The sequence below is a fragment of the Theropithecus gelada genome, chromosome 13, assembly GCF_003255815.1.
Source record: "Theropithecus gelada isolate Dixy chromosome 13, Tgel_1.0, whole genome shotgun sequence".
Taxonomy (NCBI): Eukaryota; Metazoa; Chordata; class Mammalia; order Primates; family Cercopithecidae; genus Theropithecus; species Theropithecus gelada.
Window position 1 is genome coordinate 88,503,952 of NC_037681.1, and position 6,345 is coordinate 88,510,296.

Consider the following 6,345-nt stretch of genomic DNA (forward strand, 5'->3'; position numbering starts at 1 on the left):
ATTATTATGAAAGAAGTGTCTCTCCCTACCCAGAGCTGCATTAGCACCCAAGGTAGTTAATTTTTAATACATCATAAGGCACTAAATATCATCTCAATTGTCACAACACATTCATGTCCTTGAAAAGTGAAAAGGGTACAAGCTTGCCACTCAGCCAGTCTTAGTACTTAATGTCTTGAAATTGGCGAAGAGAGGAAAATCCTAGAAAGACTTTCTTTGGGGGTAAAGCAAACTGGCACACATTTACTGCAAATCCAATAGAGTAGTTTCCCCATCTAACATAATTTATCTTGAAACACCACAGGTGGCCTATATTAAGAACAGCACTGGCCCTGCCACAGGGCTGGCAACGCCATGGTCTCACACTGCCCTCTGCAGCCTGGCTGCCGTCTTCACACCGCTCCCTCAGCCTGCCCAACTGTCACAGCTTGGGATGTCCTGCACATACCTCCAGTCCTTCAGCTAGAACCACTACCTACCTTTATTCTGGAGACCAAAAATAAAATCCCACTTAACTTGGTGCTTACACAGGTGCATTTACAGCCATGATTTGTCCCTCTAGGGCTGGTGTGTGTGAAAAGCACACCTTTGGGGGCTCATTCATAACACTCTTTTCCAATAAGAAGATTAAATTAGGAAGACATTTACCCAGATTGGTCTCATGTACTCACCCTACTCTCTCCCCCCGAAGCCCTTCCTTTCTTTCTACAACACAGTATGCAACCCCTAAGGAGAAGGCAGGTGCCATCAAAGTCAAAAATACATTGGGTGAAGAGCAAAATAATCCAAAGGAAAGAAAGACAGTGCTCTGCAGACTAAACCTATTATCCAAGAAGAAAAATTTTTAACAGATGTATATGCTGAAAGAAGACCAAATATCTGTCCTAAAACCCAAAATACATACATTCATGAAGATTGTTTTAAAACCTTTTATCTAGGATATATTTCAATATATTTGTATATATAAATGCATATGTGTATATATGTATATGTTGTGTTTGTGTATATGTGTACATGTGTATGTATGTGTATATGTGTAGGTTTACGTGTGTATACGTATATATTCTCCTAGAAAACTTCCTAGGTTGGTTGGAAAAGAACTATCATTGTATTTCCACATGCAAGAAAGGTAGTATAGGCCGGGTGTGGTGGTTCACACAGGTAATCCCAGCACTTTGGGAGGCCGAGGCAGAGCAGATCACTTGAAGTCAGGAGTTTGAGACTAGCCCAGCCAACAGGGTGAAACCCCATCTCTACTAAAAATACAAAAATTAGCTCGGTGTGGTAGCAGACACCTGAAATTCCAGCTACTTGGGAGACTGAAGCAGGAGAATCGCTTGAACCCTGGAGCCAGAGGTTGCAGAGTGACAAGATCATGCCACTGAGCTCCAGCCTGGGCAACAGAATGAGACTCCATCTCAAAACAAACACACACACACACACACACACACACACAAAGATAGTATAAACCTTCCTGGCAAACTTACCACCAACCTGCCAGATATTCTTAGAAATGTCCTTTCCTCCATACCACCCCCACCCTCCGCAGACACAGACACACGCACACCCCTTGCACATGCATGCATTGCATTCTGCAAGGCCCTCTGTAAGACAGCTTTTCTGGGAAACCACCTTTAAACCCCAGGCAAACAACCAGTTCCACACCATTCTATGTCGGCTTGTCAGGCACTTTCTTAACTGAGCTTTTAATCCAAAGTTCCTTTTTTTTTTTTTTTTTTTTTTTAACTACAAAGTTAGAAGAAAAACAAACGAGAGTCTGCTGGGGGTTGGGAGGAGATCTTCACCTGGAAGAAGAAAGAAGACAATGCCCAAGTTTGCAACCTTCATTGATGGGGTCAAAAGGGGCCCATGAAAGGGTGGGAAATATTCCAGAGTTGCACCCTGTTGCCTTTAGGATCAAGGGAGAGCTCCTGTCAGTATTCAAGGCTCTTCAATCTCTGTCCAAAACCAACGTCTCATCCTCTCACACTTTCAAGCTCCAACCCAGGTCTCCCCAGCACAGTTACACTGTTTCCCAGACTCCTCTCCCTTCTCTAGCATCCACTTGTGCATTCCCCAGCCCTTCCTGTCCTTCAAGATGTAGCCAAAATCCCTCTTTAGTGAAGATTTGGGTGACCACTCCAGCAAGATCTGTTCTGCCTGCGGGCAGTCCTTGTTTGCCTTTTGCTGCCTCCGTGGAGATGGCACTGTTCAGGGAGCTCCTCATAGGCATGCCCTTCATCTCACTAAGCAGACTGCATGTTGCCTGAGGCTGGGCATTGGGTACCTCACATGCGGACCGCTTGGTTCCCTGGCTCACACTGGCTGGGTCAGCCTGGGCTCCATGGAGCAGCCGCAGTTCTGCTCTAAGTAGCGATCATCATGTCCAGTACGATTCCAGGCATTTTCTGGGCACTCGGTACACTTTAATTAAATGAATGAACACAACACTGGCAGGAAAAAAAATGGAGAGTGACTGCCTGAGGTCACATATGCTAGGAAATATGTCAGTCCACTGATAAACTCCAGCTAGTCAGCAAAGGGAAAAGATACTGAGAGGCCAATTTAAAATGATTTGATAGCTTTGCCCATTGCTCCTTATTGTACAATCACAGTCATAAAGGCTAGTCCAATCGTGTGTAATTTAAACACACACACACAATCACTCCATTGGCAGAAACAGTCTGGAGTTTCCAAAATGTCAGTACCTCCCATTACCAGACTCTTCAAAGTTCCCAAGCGAGAGGCATTGGAGAAAGTATGTTTTTTCAGTCAGGTCTTTTAGTAGGACAATACCACCCAGTAGGTTGAGGGGGGCACGATTTACAATTTATTCCAAAGAGTGAAGTCTGTGTCCTTTGTTTCCCAATACAAAAGCCTTCCTCTGATTTTAAGGAGGACATTCCACTCTCATCTTCCAATGTTCCCCTTTCTATTCCCTGATTTAAAAGCAAATAAACAAATAGAAGCAAAGAAAAGAAAGGAAAAATAAAAGATCACTAATAGCCCATGGTGTCCAGCCAGGTTTTCCAAACATCCTCTGGAGAGCATCCGTTTTAGGAGGAGATTCTAGTTTGCCTCAGCTCTTCAGCATTCATGCTACCTTAAGAGGGAAAGTCCTAGGACACAGGTGAGAAGGTGTGGGGCCTTTTAAGATTTTCTTGGATTTCTGTTTTAATTTTGTCAAAGAAGACCAAAGAGCCCTGAAATTTTTACGCTCTGCCTCCCGTTAACCACACATATTTATCCGGAGCTGCACGAGGAGCCATTCTATTCATTTTGCCCTTTGGGTCAATTGATGGATATGGTCACCCAAGGTCTTAGATTAAAGCATCGTGTCAGATCATCCAAACTGTCCAGCACTTGGAGCAGCTGCAATAAGCTACTTTTTACAGTGTCAATAATTTAAAGGGGAAAAAATGTTTTTCACAGAGATTCCATTGCTTCAGAATCATAAATGGAATTATACCATGTTTCAACCTGACAGCCCCACATGTCAGCAGGAAAGAACAGCTAAAACTTTTGTCAACATCCAAATTCATTATTTTATTATTAAGCTACATGGATTTGTACATCACCAAGGGATATCTATTCCCAGTTCCATTTGTTGTAGGCTGTATTAGTAACCAAGTTAGCATATACAGGAAGAAAGAAAGAGAGAGAGAGAGAGAGAGAGAGGGAGGGAGGGAGGGAGGGAGGGAGGGAGGAAGGAAGGAAGGAAGGAAGGAAGGAAGGAAGGAAGGAAGGGTAAAGAAAAGAAAAGAAAAGAAAGAGAAGGAGGGAGGGAGGGAGACTGAGGGAGACAGAGAGAGACAGAGAGAGACAGAGAGAGACAGAGAGAGACTGAGAGAGACTGAGAGAGACTGAGAGAGACTGAGAGAGACCGAGAAGGAGGGAAGGGAAGGGGAGGGGAGGGAAGGGAAGGGGAGGGGAGGGAAGGGAAGGAGGGAGAGGAGAAAGGAGAGAAAGAAAGAGGGGAGAGAAATTTATTACAAGAATTCTTTTAGGGTGGGGTGTCTCTCCAAATTCAAAGCCAAAAATATGCAGCCAGAATTGTGAAATGACTGAATAACTGAAACTATGGGCAGGAAAATAATTAGAAATCCAGGAAACAATTTTTCTGCTGCATTCTCTCTTTCCCTCCCTCCCTCCGTCTCTCCCTTTCATTCTCTCTCATTTCTCTTTCTTGCCTCTCCTTTTCTCTCTCTCTCCTCTCTCCATCTTTTGTCTCCTTCTCTCCCTTTCTCTCTCCTTTCCTCTCTCTCCCCCCTCTCTCTCTTCCTCTTCTCCACCTCCCCACTCTCCCACCTCTCTCCCTCTCTCTATCTGCATGACAACACACGGCTCAATCTGTTCCAAGTGTCCACACACAGTCCCATCAGACATGGGCTGGAGAGTGGGGTCATAGTCATGTGGTCAAACACGGCCATTACTCTCACAGATTGAGAAGTTCTGACCATTGAACTGAGCAGACTTCTGAAAAGATACCGACCACATTAAAAATTTCAAGCTACTGGAGGATGAGGACATAGTATATAAATGAGAAATTACTCTAAAACTAAGTGTATCTTACCCATATCTAGACTATGACAATTAGGAATTTATTCAATGTATTATACATTCAAACTTTATAATGGTGACTACAAGTTGCATTTAACATATGAATATATCCCAGAATCAGCCTTATAAGAAGGAACAGGTAATATTTGTGTGGGGATATTTGGAGGAGCCCATGAAGGGGAAAAGATTGTCCTGAACAAATAAGAAGGGCTAGAAGGGAGTGAAAGAGAAGAAACCACTGTAAAAGGAGGTAACCGTCATAGTCTGAAAAGTAAACTACTTTATTTGAAAATCCTTCTGGGAAACTATGATGCTATTACGTGTCAAAAAGCCATAAGTAATCATAGCCTGCAGATTTGTCTCAATTATATGAATGTTAACATTAAATGTATATGAAATATATTTCTGTGGAACAAATAAGAAATCCTTACAATTGAAAATATTTGTATGACAGTCTCTATTTTAGAGACTTTAATAAGCTTTAAGCACTCCCCAGCCGAGTCCCTTGTCATCCAAGTAAGTCATGTGTATCAAAAGCCCTTATATGTGAAAGTTTATTTTAGAAACATAGTATTTAGAAAATTATTTTCTAATTTACAAGCAGTGAGCCCTGCTGGTTCCTCATCTTCAGCCTTCAGTCTTCACCTAGCATACCTCTTTTACTCAGAAATGTAACTTCCAGAAACAAGGTGAAATTCCTGCATCCCGGGAAAAGCCACTGAAACCCAAACTCCCAGGCCAGCATCTCCTCCTCCACTACCAACCACCTGCCTCTATGTCCATCCTACCTGAAGACAACTTGGACCGTTCAGAAACCAAAATGGATGGATTCCTGGAAGCTCTAGCACAACCAAGAAAGAAGCCAGACACCCCCAGCAGCAGATGGTTTAGTCTTACAGTTTTTATTTATTTTCTCTACACACCAGGAGAGGTTAGCTGATCAACTGGTGGGGAAGGTGGGGTGGGGGCTGGCCTTCTCTGCTTAGGAAAATGTCTGTTTGGCAGTGTGGCATTCACACGGGCGAATGTCACATCTTTTATGCCATCGGTCCAGGGGAAGCCCTGCCAGGGGAGTTTTTATCAGTGTAATTAACACAAAGGCCCCCTTCTGTCTTAAAAACACAAGCCTTGGGGACACCGTAAGATGAACTAGCCATTGTTTCTGCACAGCACAAAAGCCTCCTTCCCCCACTCCCACCCCTCCATCCCATTTATGGGGTTTCATTAAGGCCCACGGGTGTCCCTAACTTATTTATTTAGGAAACACTGTTATTGTCTTAATGTAAACAGAACTCAAGATCAGTTGACAGTTGGAATGGTCCAGCAGAAAGGTTTTCAAAGGCGCCTCCTTGGAAAGGGGTCTCTGCATTCAGCCCCCAGTTCCTGTATCATACTGCCAGCACTGTTCACAAAATAAACAAATGTTTGTTTTACAACATGGCAAAGGGGGCTCCATTCAACGCTGGCCAGATATGAAAACAAACTTTCACATATAAGGGCTTTTGATACACATGACTTACTTGGATGACAAGGGGCTCGGCTGGGGAGTGCTTAAAGCTTATTAATATTGCACAAAAGACTTTTGTTTATCATTTCGCCGGACTGCCTGGGAATCACAAGACTCAAGCCGCCACCCGGCTGGTGTCCTCGCATTTCAGCAGCCGTAACGTGTGGAGATTGCGAAAGCACTGCTGGTTTGAAGCCAAAAACAAACTCTCCACAGACCCAGGTGAAAGAACTCCAAACTGCCGGCCTCTGAGAACCAGACTTGGAATTTATTAAGAG